The sequence below is a fragment of the Scyliorhinus torazame genome, chromosome 1 (assembly GCF_047496885.1).
Source record: "Scyliorhinus torazame isolate Kashiwa2021f chromosome 1, sScyTor2.1, whole genome shotgun sequence".
In the NCBI taxonomy this organism is placed as follows: Eukaryota; Metazoa; Chordata; class Chondrichthyes; order Carcharhiniformes; family Scyliorhinidae; genus Scyliorhinus; species Scyliorhinus torazame.
Genome location: NC_092707.1, coordinates 325,978,342 through 325,991,205, shown reverse-complemented (window position 1 = coordinate 325,991,205; position 12,864 = coordinate 325,978,342). Strand labels below are relative to the sequence as shown.

At 53.2% G+C, this 12,864-nt stretch overlaps 1 long non-coding RNA gene across 1 annotated transcript in view; it reads left to right on the top strand.

The window, feature by feature from the left end:
- Positions 1 to 12,864, top strand: part of LOC140393731 (uncharacterized) — a 149,880-nt gene that overhangs the window by 122,433 nt on the left and 14,583 nt on the right. The window contains exon 2 of the long non-coding RNA XR_011935767.1: positions 9,064 to 9,143. This is a non-coding gene — a long non-coding RNA (uncharacterized lncRNA). The remainder of the gene's footprint in view (positions 1 to 9,063; positions 9,144 to 12,864) is intronic.

The window sequence follows — 12,864 nt, the reverse complement described above, 5'->3', positions numbered from 1 at the left end:
CAGCTTCCTGCTGGACTGATCCAATTGAATCTGCCAGAAGCCCTTTGAGGCATCAAGCTTGGTGAATATTTTTGCCTGAGCCATCTCGCACGTGATCTCCTCACGTTTGGGTATAGGGTAATGTTCCCTCATTATATTACGATTTAAGTCTTTCGGATCAATACAGATCCGGAGCTCGCCGGAAGTCTTCTTGACGCACACCATGGAGCTGACCCATGCAGTTGGCTCCGTCACCCGGGAAAGCACTCCTTGGTCCTGAAGGTCCTGCAGCTGCTGCTTGAGGCGGTCCTTGAGGGGTGCTGGGACTCTGCAAGGTTCATGAACTACTGGGGTGGCATCCTGTTTGAGCAGGATTTTGTATGTGTAGGGCAGTGTACCCATGCCCTCGAAAGCATCCTGGTTGTGAGAGAGGATTGAGTTTAGTTGCACCCTGAATTCCGTATCTTGGAAGTCAGGCGCACCTTCTGGAGAGAGAGAGTGTACTCGCTGAATGAGGTGGAGGAGTTTGCACGCCTGTGCGCCTAGCAGAGAGTCCTTTGAAGAGCCCACGATCTCGAAGGGTAGGATGGCTTTACGCGAGTTGTGCGTCACTTCGAGTTGGCACGACCCCGTGGCGGGGATGATGTTGCCATTATAGTTGACCAGTTGACAGATGGATGGAAGAATTGCTGGCTTGACCCTCAGGGTTTGAAATGCTGACCATGCGAGGAGATTTGCGGAAGCACCAGTGTCCAGGCGGGATGTGATCTGGGATCGGTTGACCGTCAGGGTGGCACACCACGCGTCATCTGGATCAATGCTGTGCACCGACAGCGGCTGGTGCATTCGACTCGGGGACAGCTAATTCTTGTTGATGACAGCAATGCAGAAAGGCTCCCTGTCCTCAGTGTCACTGGTCTGTATGATGTCAGGATCAGACTCGGTGAACATGGGTAGAATTGCCCGAACATTTCTGCGAGGCTGGTTAAACTGTTGCGAGTTGGCAGGCTGAGGTGCTCGACAGCAGGCAGCATAGTGGCCAAGCCTGCCACAGCGTGGGCATTGCCGCTTTAAATGGGCGGAGCCACAGTTGCTGCATATCATGACATCAGTGCGTTCGTTGCGCCACCATGCATGCGCGGTGCGGTCTTGCGTAGTGCGCACCTGCGCATCGCGTTCCTCCGCGTCAACGTCCCCGCTTTTGGCGCGTACAAGCGCGGGATGCCTCGGAAAGCGCACAAAACGGCCGCCCTCCTCCAGGCCGCGGGCCGGGAGGTACTCGATCTTCTGGACTCGCTCTGCCTCGTGGAGCCCCTGCCACGCCGTTTCAGCCACCTGGATGTGTGAGTACCGGCTGGTGGCGTTCTCATGCAGGACGCAGGTCTTGATGGCCGTCGCTAAGGTGAGTTGCTTGATTTTAAGGAGCTGCTGGCGCAGGGTGTCCGTCATGACCCCGAAAACTATCTGGTCGCGTATCATGGAGTCAGAGGTGGGCCCATAGCCGCAGGACTGCACGAGGAGGCAGAGGTGCATTAAATAAGACTGGAAAGGCTCGTCCTTACCCTGCAGGCGCTGCTGGAACAGGTACCTTTCGAAGCTTTCGTTGACTTCAACACTGAAGTGTTCATCAAATTTTAGGAGCACCGTCTTGTATTTGGTTTCGTCCTCGCCGTCCGCGAATGTAAGGGAGTTAAAGATGTGGATGGCGTGTTGCCCTGCCGTGGAGAGAAGAAGGGCAATCTTCCTGGTGTCCGATGCATTCTCCCTGTCTGTGGCCTCTAGGAAGAGCTGGAAGCGCTGTTTAAAAAGCTTCCAATTCACCCCGAGATTGCCAGCGATGCGTAGCGGCGGCGGGTTGATGTTCTCCATGCTGCAGGATGGCGAATTGCCTGTAAGTTGCAGGTAGGTCTCACAGCGGCTAGTATGCGTCCACTTCTGGAACCATGTCGTGTTGGGTGTTCTGGTTTACCAACAGGTCAACACGGCTGGACATGGTGTAACTCTATTTTATTAACAACTCAACTGTAATAATATACTGTAAGCTGCATTACCAGCTTATCTGTGGACCCTGTCCTATCACTATCTAGGTGAAGCACTCAGCACATAGTGAATGTCTGAGAGGCAGGCTGTGAGCTCTGTGCTCCGAGCTGGCTGCTGCTAGAATGAGCGGGAACTCTCCTGTCCCCTGTCTTTATAGTGTGTGTGCTCTCACTGGTGATTGGCTGCGATGTTGTGTATGCTGGTTGGTCCTGCTGTATGTCCATCAGTGTGTCAGTGTGTGTGTGATTGCACCATGATATGCTGATGTATATCATGACATCAACTTTGCTGATGATGAAGATGAATCAAAATTCAAGACGGTCCTCCTCAAGTTTGACACTCACTGCAACATCGAGGTGAATGAAAGTTTCGAGTGCTCTGTATTCCATCAGCGTTTACAGGGTAAGGATGAACCTTTCCACTCCTTTCTCACCCACCTCCGCATCCTTGCGCAGTCCTGTAATTACGGGCCCACTTCTGACTCCATGATACGCGACCAGATCGTTTTCGGTGTTCAGTAGGACCTCATACGCCAGCAGCTCCTCAAGGTAAAGCAGCACACCCTGGCGACCGCTATTGAGACCTGCGTGCTACACGAACACGCCACTAGTCGGTATTCCCACATCCAAGCGGCTGAAACGGCGCGGCAAGGTCCCCACGAGGCAGAAAGGGTCCAAGCGGTCGAGCAATTCCAGGGCCTCAGCCTGGATGAGGGCGGCCATTTCGCACACTTTTCGCAGACTCCTGCGCCTGTGCGCAGCGAGCGAGGGGACGGCGACGTCGCCGAACGTTCTGCGCAGGCGCGCACCACGTACGACCGCACCGCGCAGTGAACGTACTGACGCTACAACGTGCGGCAACTGTGGCTCTGCCCACTTAAAGCGGCAAGGCCCTGCCAAATTCCGACACTGCCTGAGATGTGGCAAACTTGGCCACGATGCTACTTTATGCAGATCAGCTCGGCCTGCCAATTCGTTTCGCTTCAGCCAGCCTCGCAGGAATGTCCGGGCCATTCACCCCACGGTCACCGAGTCCGATTCGGACCGACTACCCGATATTGACACTGAGGACCCGGAGGCACCTTTTCGAATCGGTATCGTTACAAAAAGCAGGGTTTCTCCGAAGCAAAGAATCCAGCCTCTATCGGAATACAGCATCGATACAGACGATGAGTGTGTGCCACCCTTACGGTCAACCGGTCCCAAATACGATTCCGCATGGACACTGGTGCCTCCGCCAATCTCATTGCGTGGTCTGACCTCCAAAGCCTTTGTGTCAAACCAGCCATCCTCCCATCAGCCTGCCAGCTATTGGATTACAATGGCAATGCCATTGCTGCCAGCGGCTCGTGTCAGCTCGAAGTGACGCACAAGTCACGCAAAGCCATCCTTCCCTTTGAAATCGTGGGCTCCTCGAAAGCCTCCCTCCTTGGTGCGCAGGCATGCAAGCTGTTGAACCTAGTTCAGAGAGTTCACTCTCTCTCTCCTGCTGACGCGTCTGCCTTTCAGGACAGCGACTTCAGGGCGCAGCTCGATGCCATTATCAACCAGTACCACAAAGTCTTCGAGGGCATGGGCACGCTCCCGTACACCTACAAGATTTTATTAAAACTGAATGCCACGCCTGTGGTGCACGCACCTTGCAGGATCCCAGCACCCCTTAAGGACTGCCTCAAGCAGCAGCTGCAGGACCTCCAGAACCAAGGAGTGATTTCCAAAGTCACGGAAGCGACCGACTGGGTCAGTTCCAATGCTATGTGTAAAAAAGCCTTCCGGCGAATTGAGAATTTGCATTGATCCCAAGGATCTAAATCGCAATATCATGAGGGAGCATTATCCAATTCCCAAGCGCGAAGATCTCACATGTGAGATGGCTCGCGCCAAGCTCTTCACCAAACTCGACACCTCAAAAGGATTCTGGCAAATCCAGCTCGATAAATACAGCAGGAAACTTTGCACATTTAATACCCGCTTTGGCAGATATTGTTACAACAGGATGCTGTTCGGGATCATATCTGCATCAGAAGTGTTCCATAGGGTTATGGAACAAATAATGGAAGGCATTGAAGGTGTTCGTGTCTATGTCGACGACATAATCATTTGGTCCTCCACCCCGCAGGAGCATGTTAGTCGCCTCCAGCGCGTATTCAAATGTATACATGAGCATGGCCTCCGCCTCAACAGGGCCAAATGCTCTTTTGGTCAGACGGAACTCAAGTTCCTCCCAATTGGGTGTGCAGCCGGATGCGGACAAGGTAGCTGCCATCACAGCTATGAAAACACCAGAGGCCAAGAAGGCGGTCCTCCGATTTCTGGGCATGGTCAATTTTTTAGGGAAATTTATCCCTAACCTCGCCTCTCATACCACGGCTCTCAGGAACCTGGTCAGGAAGACGACAGACTTCCAATGGCTCCCTGTCCACGAGCACGAATGGAGAGAACACAAAGCAAAACTGACCACGGCCCCGGTCTTAGCTTTCTTTGATCCAGCAAAGGAGACCAAAATTTCGACCGATGCCAGTCAATCCGGCATTGGGGCAGTGCTCCTTCAACGTGAAGAGGCCTCATCGTGGGCCCCCGTTGCATATGCGTCACGTGCGATGACCCCCACGGAGCAGCGCTACATGCAGATAGAAAAGGAGTGCCTGTGCCTTCTGACCAGTTTCACTATTATGTCTACGAACTTCCTCAATGCACCGACGAGACCGACCATCGCCCGCTGGTCAATATAATACAGAAAGACTTGAACGAGATGATGCCTCCAGCGTATTCTTCTCAAGCTCCGGCGATATGACTTCCAGCTGGTATACACCCCAGGCAAAGACCTCATCATTGCTTACGCTCTCTCCAGGACAGTCAACACTCCATGTGACCCAGCGGGGTTTGTCTGCCAGGTTGACGCCCATGTGGCATTCGCGGCCTCCAATCTACCTGCCACGGATGAACGCCTCGTCCAAATTCGCTGCGAGACGGCGGCTGACCCCTTGCTACAGCTTGTCATGCGCCACCTAACCGATGGGTGGCTCAAGGGCCAATGCCCTCAGTTCTATAATGTCAGAGATGATCTGGCGGTAGTAGATGGGGTTCTTCTAAAACTGGACCACATTGTCATCCCGCATAGCATGCGCCAACTTGTCCTGGAGCAACTACACGAGGGCCACCTTGGCGTGCAAAAGTGCCGCCGACGGGCCCGAGAGGCAGTGTACTGGCCCGGCATTAATGAAGACATAGCCAACACAGTGCTCAACTGCCCCACTTGTCAGCGCTTCCAGCCGGCCCAACCACGTGAGACCCTGCAGCCCCATGAGTTGGTCACGTCACCATGGACCAAGGTGGGCATCGACCTATTCCACGCGTTGGGTAGAGACTGTGTCCTGATCGCGGACTACTTTTCGAATTAACCGGAGGTGATACGGTTGCACGACATCACCTCGTCTGCTGTCATTCGCGCATGCAAAGAAACATTTGGTCGACACGGCATCCCGCTCACGGTTATGTCAGACAATGGCCCCTGCTTCGCCAGCCAGGAATGGTCCAACTTTGCCAGGCGGTACAATTTTGCCCATGTGACATCCAGTCCCCTGGGTCCGATTTCCACCTTGCCTTGCTGGCCTATCGCTCCGCCCCGCTGTCCACTGGCCTGTCGCCAGCCCAGTTACTCATGGATCATACCCTGAGGACGACGGTGCCATCCATCCATGTCCCAGACCTCGACCACTTTCCGGTCCTTCGCCGGATGCAGCTGTCTCGTGCACAGCACAAGGCGGCTCATGACTCCCGTGCAGCTGATCTCCCTGCTCTGACTCCAGATGACAATGTCCGCATCCAACTTCCGGATGGGGGCTGGTCTGCAACCGCTGTTGTCCTTCGGCAGGTGGCTCCCCACTCGTTCCTGTTGTTCTTCGTCTACCGGATGGCTCTATTCTGCGCCGCAATCGACGCGCCCTTCGTCCCGTTCCACGCTCGCCAAGTGATCCTCCACTGTCGCCTCGCCCTCTTACTGACCCTGCCACGGAGTATGCAGAGCTCCCTTTCACTCTGCCTCCCCCTGACTCTGACGCAGTCCAGCCCGCTCCTGAACCGGCGGCTCTTGACCCACCCTTGAGGCGGTCAACCAGAATTCGTCGCCCACCTCAGAGACTTAATTTATGAACTTTGCGGACTTATAGACTCTGAATTGTTTTGTTGCTTTGTTTGATCGTTTCCTTGGTTTGTATATAGTGTTGATCTTGTTATTCTTGTTGCATACTGCTTCTCTGCACCAGGCACCTTCCCATGTAAATAGCTTAGTTCTCATGTACGTCGTCCTGTAAATATGTCTTCACACCCCACACGTAGTTAGGAACATTCTCACCACACATTATTTATTGCCACACACATACATTCTTTTATAAAAGCGGGGATGTCATAATATATACCAGTATATCATGGTGCAGATAGACACACACTGATGGACACACAGCAAGACTAATCACCAGTTAGAGCACACTCACTATAAAGACAGGAGGCATCAGAGTTCCCGCTCATTCCAGATGCAGCCTCCTACAAGGACAGAGCTTACAGCTTACAGCACAGATCCTCACCATGTGCTGAGTGCATAGGCTGGTTCGGACAGGCAAAGGACTTTGGTTTGATCTAACATCGTGTTAACCCACAGTGAAAGTATGTTCAACAGTTTCTAACTTAATAAAATAGTGTTGCACTATTTTAACTGTTGGTGGCCTGTATGTGTTCCACGGATCCAGAGCACCCAACACATCAGTGAGGAGAGTAGGGGAAGCAGTGAGGGGAGGAGGAGGAAGTGGTGAGGAGAGTAGGGGAAGCAGTGAGGGGAGCAGGAAGAAGTGGTGAGGAGGGTAGGGGAAGCAGTGAGGGGAGGAGGAGGAAGTGGTGAGGAGAGAAGGGGAAGCAGTGAGGAGAGCAGGAGGAAGCGGTGAGGAGAGTAGGGGAAGCAGTGAGGGGAGCAGGAGGGAGTGGTGAGGAGAGTAGGGGAAGCAGTGAGGGGAGGAGGTGGAAGTGGTGAGGAGAGTAGGGGAAGCAGTGAGGGGAGCAGGAGGGAGTGGTGGGGAGAGTAGGGGAAGCAGTGAGGGGAGGAGGAGGAAGCGGTGAGGAGAGTAGGGGAAGCAGTGAGGGAAGCAGGAGGAAGCGGTGAGGAGAGTAGGGGAAGCAGTGAGGGGAGCAGGAGGAAGTGGTGAGGAGAGTAGGGGAAGCAGTGAGGGAAGCAGGAGGAAGCGGTGAGGAGAGTAGGGGAAGCAGTGAGGGGAGCAGGAGGAAGTGGTAAGGAGAGTAGGGGAAGCAGTGAGGGGAGGAGGAGGAAGTGGTGAGGAGAGTAGGGGAAGCAGTGAGGGGAGCAGGAGGAATTGGTGAAGAGAGTAGGGGAAGCAGTGAGAGGAGCAGCAGGAAGTGGTGAGGAGAGTAGGGGAAGCAGTGAGGGGAGCAGGAGGGAGTGGTGAGGGGAGTAGGGGAAGCAGTGAGGGGAGGAGGAGGAAGTGGTGAGGAGAGTAGGGGAAGCAGTTAGGGGAGCAGGAGGGAGTGGTGAGGAGAGTAGGGGAAGCAGTGAGGGGAGGAGGTGGAAGTGGTGAGGAGAGTAGGGGAGGCAGTGAGGGGAGCAGGAGGAAGTGGTGAGGAGAGTAGGGGAAGCAGTGAGGGGAGGAGGAGGAAGTGGTGAGGAGAGTAGGGGAAGCAGTGAGGGGAGGAGGAGGAATTGGTGAAGAGAGTAGGGGAAGCAGTGAGGGGAGGAGGAAGTGGTGAGGAGAGTAGGGGAAGCAGTGAGGGAAAGAGGAGGAAGCGGTGAGGAGAGATGGGGAAGCAGCGAGGGGAGCAGCAGGAAGTGGTGAGGATAGTAGGGGAAGCAGTGAGGGGAGCAGGAGGAAGTAGTGAGGAGAGTGAGGGGTAGTGGTGAGGGGAATGTGAGGAAAGCAGTAAAGGAGCAGGAGGGAACAGAGAGTAGTGAGGAGAGGGGGGTGATAAGTGGTGGGAGGAGCAGGAGGGGGTGGGGGATGCAAGCCAGCAGGGAATCGGCACTGGAAAAGCAGCAGGCAGCTGGAAGAATCAATGGAACAGAGAGCGGAAAGCCGGAAAGGGTGGAAGGAAAGCAGAGAAGGAAATGGGAAGGAGTGGAGAATGTGAACCAACAGAAAGGCTGTGGTGAACCACTGTAATCTGAGATGTAAGGTAGGACCTGCACTGCAGGTTCGTCGGTTGCTCCTGCCGGCTGGCTCCGCCCACGGAGAACTGTATAAATATGCATGACCTCCAGTGCCCTGCCATTTCGCCAGCTGCAGCAGGAGGCCACGCATCTGACTGTAATAAAGTCACAGTTGTACCCAACTTTAGTCTTTGTGCAATTGATCGTGCATCAAAGGCGTCACGGGGAAAGCAGAAGGAAGGAAGGGGACGGCAACCGGCCATGGAAAATGGCTGTGATTTATTTGCCCTTCACAAGTTCAGCACCTCTCAATTTAGAATGCCAAAGGATGGCTGCTGGGAACAAAGACTAACTCTGTCCTAATTGGCTTATGTCGCCCATTTACAACCCCGCTATGCCTAAATAGTCCGTATAGAACCAGAGCCATCTTACTGTGAACAGAATCATTGAGCTATACGGCTCCTATATCACTATAAGAGTCCTAAAGCAAAGGTTTTGATGCCGATGAGGGTTTAGAGGTTGCCTGAATATGCATCAGATGGACTGTCATGCAGAATTATATTATATAGCATTACACAGTATTACCTCAAATTTATGGGACCGAAACATCCCATTCTGTCCAGCATGCTTGTGCCCAAATTTATATTCCAATTGAGCCTTTTTCTACCTTTTCATATAACATATTCTTTTATTCCATTTAACCTCATGCACCTTGCCTTAAATGCATCTGTACAATTCACTAGAACTCCTCCATGTGAAGTCCCATATTCAAATCAATTCCCTATGAGATTTATTAGTAACTATATTACATTTGTATTTATGGCCCCTAATTCGGGTCATGTTTGCAAGTGGAAACACCTACCCTAATTGTGACATCTTTTGGCCTCCACAATATAGCTGCCGAGAGAGAAGTACCGGTAGACAAAGACAGAGAAGAGAGGTGGATTCCTCATCTGCTGAGGAACTGCTGTCTGAGGGTAAGTCCACACATAAGAGAGAAGAAGCTGCACCAGGCCTTGCAGTGCATGATGCATTGAACAAATTACACAACAGTTCAGCTGAATTGCACAGTCCTCTGCTCTGATCACTGAAACCAACCCTTCATCCTGCATTCTGTAACATTGAAATAATTATACCAATACACACATTCACGACTACCAGAAAATGTTGACTCATTAGCATCTTAATGAACACACTGAAAATTAAGGTGTCAAAGTAATTTAAATGTTCACGTCAGCCAAACACTAGCAATTGCTTCAGACAATTCGTCATCCAAATGTCAACTCAAATTACTTATTTAAAATAAAATTTGTTCACTCCACCGTGTCTACCAACTGCTCCCACCGTGGTGTCAGCAGAACTGGTAGGAGGCTGCTGTTGGGATCCCTGAGATGCTCTTGCTTGGTGTTCTCTGGGAGTCCGAGTCTGTAATAAAATGGCTGCAGTGACCCTGGAGGTGGGCATTTGGTCCAAAGTAGATTGCAGAGTAGAAATGCTACAGAGCATTCCTCCAACATGCTGGAAGTGGACCTGACAATATTTCTTACATGGCTTTCCAAAGTCTTTGACAGGCTTTCCACGACTTCATACAATCATATGCCTCAGGTAATTTTCTTTCCATAAAGGAGTCACAGGGGTAGAAGTGAGTGAGATCACACTCACTGACCTATCCCTGCCACCAGCTCCTGCTCACTTGCATTGAGTGTTTTCCGAGTGTCAGGTGCCTCAAACTTGTCATCTGCCCACCAGGTTTCCAGTCTCCGTGCTGTTGACTGCGGAGCACGTATTGCATGATTGTGGGTAATGAATGATTCCTCAGAAGGTGGCCTGAGGTGTCTTCTTCAGAAGATTGCAGATCAGATTCTTGCTGCTAAGATGAACGTGGAAAAGAGAAGAGAGAGGCAAGAGTCAGGTTGCATTTGCACAGGCAGAGCTTAACCACATCGGTTCATGTTTTAACGTTGTCAGAAGGTGCATTTAGAGTTTGGCCTGCTAAAATATGCAGCTGACTGGCACAGAGAGATAAGCTTTTGCTAATCCAGCAGGGCAAAATGAACTATTAGGGCATTGGCTTTCAGGGTTATATAAAAATGGAAAAAACCAGCCTCTAATTACACATTTATCTTGACAAATGTGATTTCTGAATCAAATTGGCATGTTTAATCATCAACAGTGCCCTGATGTAGTGCAGGAGCAGTTGGCTCAGATCTGATTATTGAGTTTATGACAAAAGTTGACTTGGTTCCATTTTCATCACTATTCACATCAATTTGGAACCAGCTTGACACTAGAAAACCCCTGCTCCCTGCCTCTCCCGAGGGCTGTCCATCAGCTGGTCTTTAGACAACTAGCAAGTAGAAAGTTAAGCCATTGGTAGTGAGACAACAGGGGCGGGATTCTCCTGCAATCGGCGGGGCGGGCCATAGTGGCGCCAAAGAGTGGCGTGAGCCACTCTGGCGTTGGGCCGCCCGGAAGGTGCGGAATCCTCCGCACTTCCGGGAGCTAGGCCGGTGCTGGAGTGGTTGGTGCCACGGCAACCGGCGATGAAGTGCCACCGCCGGCCGGCGCGAGTTGGCGCATGCGCAGAACCACTGGTGTGGTTCCTGCGCATGCGCAGGGGGTTTCTTCTCCGCGCCGGCCATCGCGGAGCCTTACAGAGGCCGGCACGGAGGGAAAGAGTTCCCTCACGGCAGAGGCCCGTCCGCACATCGGTGGGCCCTGATCGCGGGCCAGGCCACCGTGGGGCCTCCCCGGGGCCGGATCCCTCCGCTCCCCCCCCAAGGACTCCACAAGCCGCCCTCCAAGCCAGGTCCCGCCGGTATCGGGGCCCGGAGAATCGCCGAGGGGGGCCACTGCCAACGGCCCCCGACTGGCGTGGCGCGATCCCAGCCCCAGCTCAAAAACTGGCGCCGGAGAATTCGGCAGCCGGCATCGGAGCGGCGGGGTGGGATTCACGGCGCTCCCCGGCGATTCCACGACCCGGCGGGAGGTCGCAGAATCCCGCCCCAGGTGCCTGTTCATAAGTGACATAGTAAGCAGCAACTCTCATCGCATTGATAATATTCTCCTCACTGCAGCATGGGCGCACACTCGCTGGAGCTGCTCAGCTTTAGTAATTTTGGGTTGTGCCGTTCACAATGTGATATGTTTTACAATGCATTTGTATCTGAAAGGCATAATATTAAAAAAAACCAGGCAGCATTTCAGGGCCTTGGAGCACTGGGGGAGGGGAAACTCCATGAGGGGGTGCATGCGTTCGGGATCTGGGCCTATAACTTCATCATGCACTACGTGGCCGAGGATGGCTAGACGGTCGGTGCTGAACACGCATTTGTCCTTGTTGTAGGTTAGATTAAGGATTTTTGCAGTATGGAGGAATTTTTGGAGGTTGGTGTCGTGGTCCTGCTGGTCGTGGCCGCAGATGGTGACGTTATCGAGGTACGGAAACGTGTCCCGGAAACCGTACCGGTCAACCATTCGGTCCATCTCCCGTTGGAAGACCGAGACTCCATTTGTGACACCAAAGGGAACCCTTAGGAAGTGGTAGAGCTGCCCATCTGCTTTGAATGCAGTGTATTTGCGGTTGCTAGGGCGGATGGGGAGCTGGTGGTAGGCGGATTTTAGATTCACCGTGGAAAAGATCTTGTATTGTGCAATCTGATTGACCAGATCAGATATGCGGGGGAGAGGGTACGCGTCGAGCTGCGTATACCAGTTGATGGTCTGACTATAATCGATGACCATCCTATGCTTCTCCCCGGTCTTTACAACCACTACTTGAGCTCTCCAGGGACTGTTGCTAGCCTCGATAATACCTTCCTTCAGTAACCGCTGGACTTCCGACCTAATGAAGGTCCGGTCCTGGGCACTGTACTGTCTGCTCCTGGTGGCGACGGGTTTGCAATCCGGGGTGAGGTTCGCAAAAAGGGAAGGTGGGTCGACCTTGAGGGTCGCGAGGCTGCAGACAGTGAGGGGGGGTATAGGGCTGCCGAATTTAAAAGTTAAACTCTGGAGGTTACATTGGAAATCTAACCCTAGGAGCGTGGTAGCGCAGAGGTGAGGGAGGACGTAGAGGCGGAAATTTTTTAATTCCCTTCCCTGGGTCGTGAGGTTCACTACGCAGAACTCTTTGATCTCTACAGAGTGAGACCCGGAGCCCAGGGAGATTTTTTGATTAACTGGGTGTATGGGAAGAGAACAGCACCTTACCGTGTTGGGTTGTATGAAGCTCTCTGTGTTCCCAGAATCGATCAGGCAGGATGTATTGTGCCCATTGATGAGCACGGTCGTCGTCGCGGTCGAGAGCGTTCGGGGCTGAGACTGGCCCAGGGTCACCGAGGCAAGTCGTGGCAAAAGTTGGAGGTTTTCCTCGGGCGGTGTGTGGTCATCCAAATCGGGGTCCTGAGACTCCAGCAAAGATGGCGGCGCCCACCGATCGCACATAGCTGGGGGTGTGCAAGATGGCGGCGTCCATTCGTCGCACATAGTCCCTGGGGAACAAAATGGCGGCGCCCGGGGCCCGCACATGGCTCTGGAACAGGAAGATGGCGGCGCCCGCTGGCAGCACGTGGCTTGTGGAGAGAGTTGCGGTGATGGTCCCGGTTCGCCCCCAGAGACCGCGGCGACCGCCCGGGCCTGGCATACCGCCACGAAATGGCCCTTTTTGCCGCACCCTTTGCAGGTGGAGGAGCGGTCCGG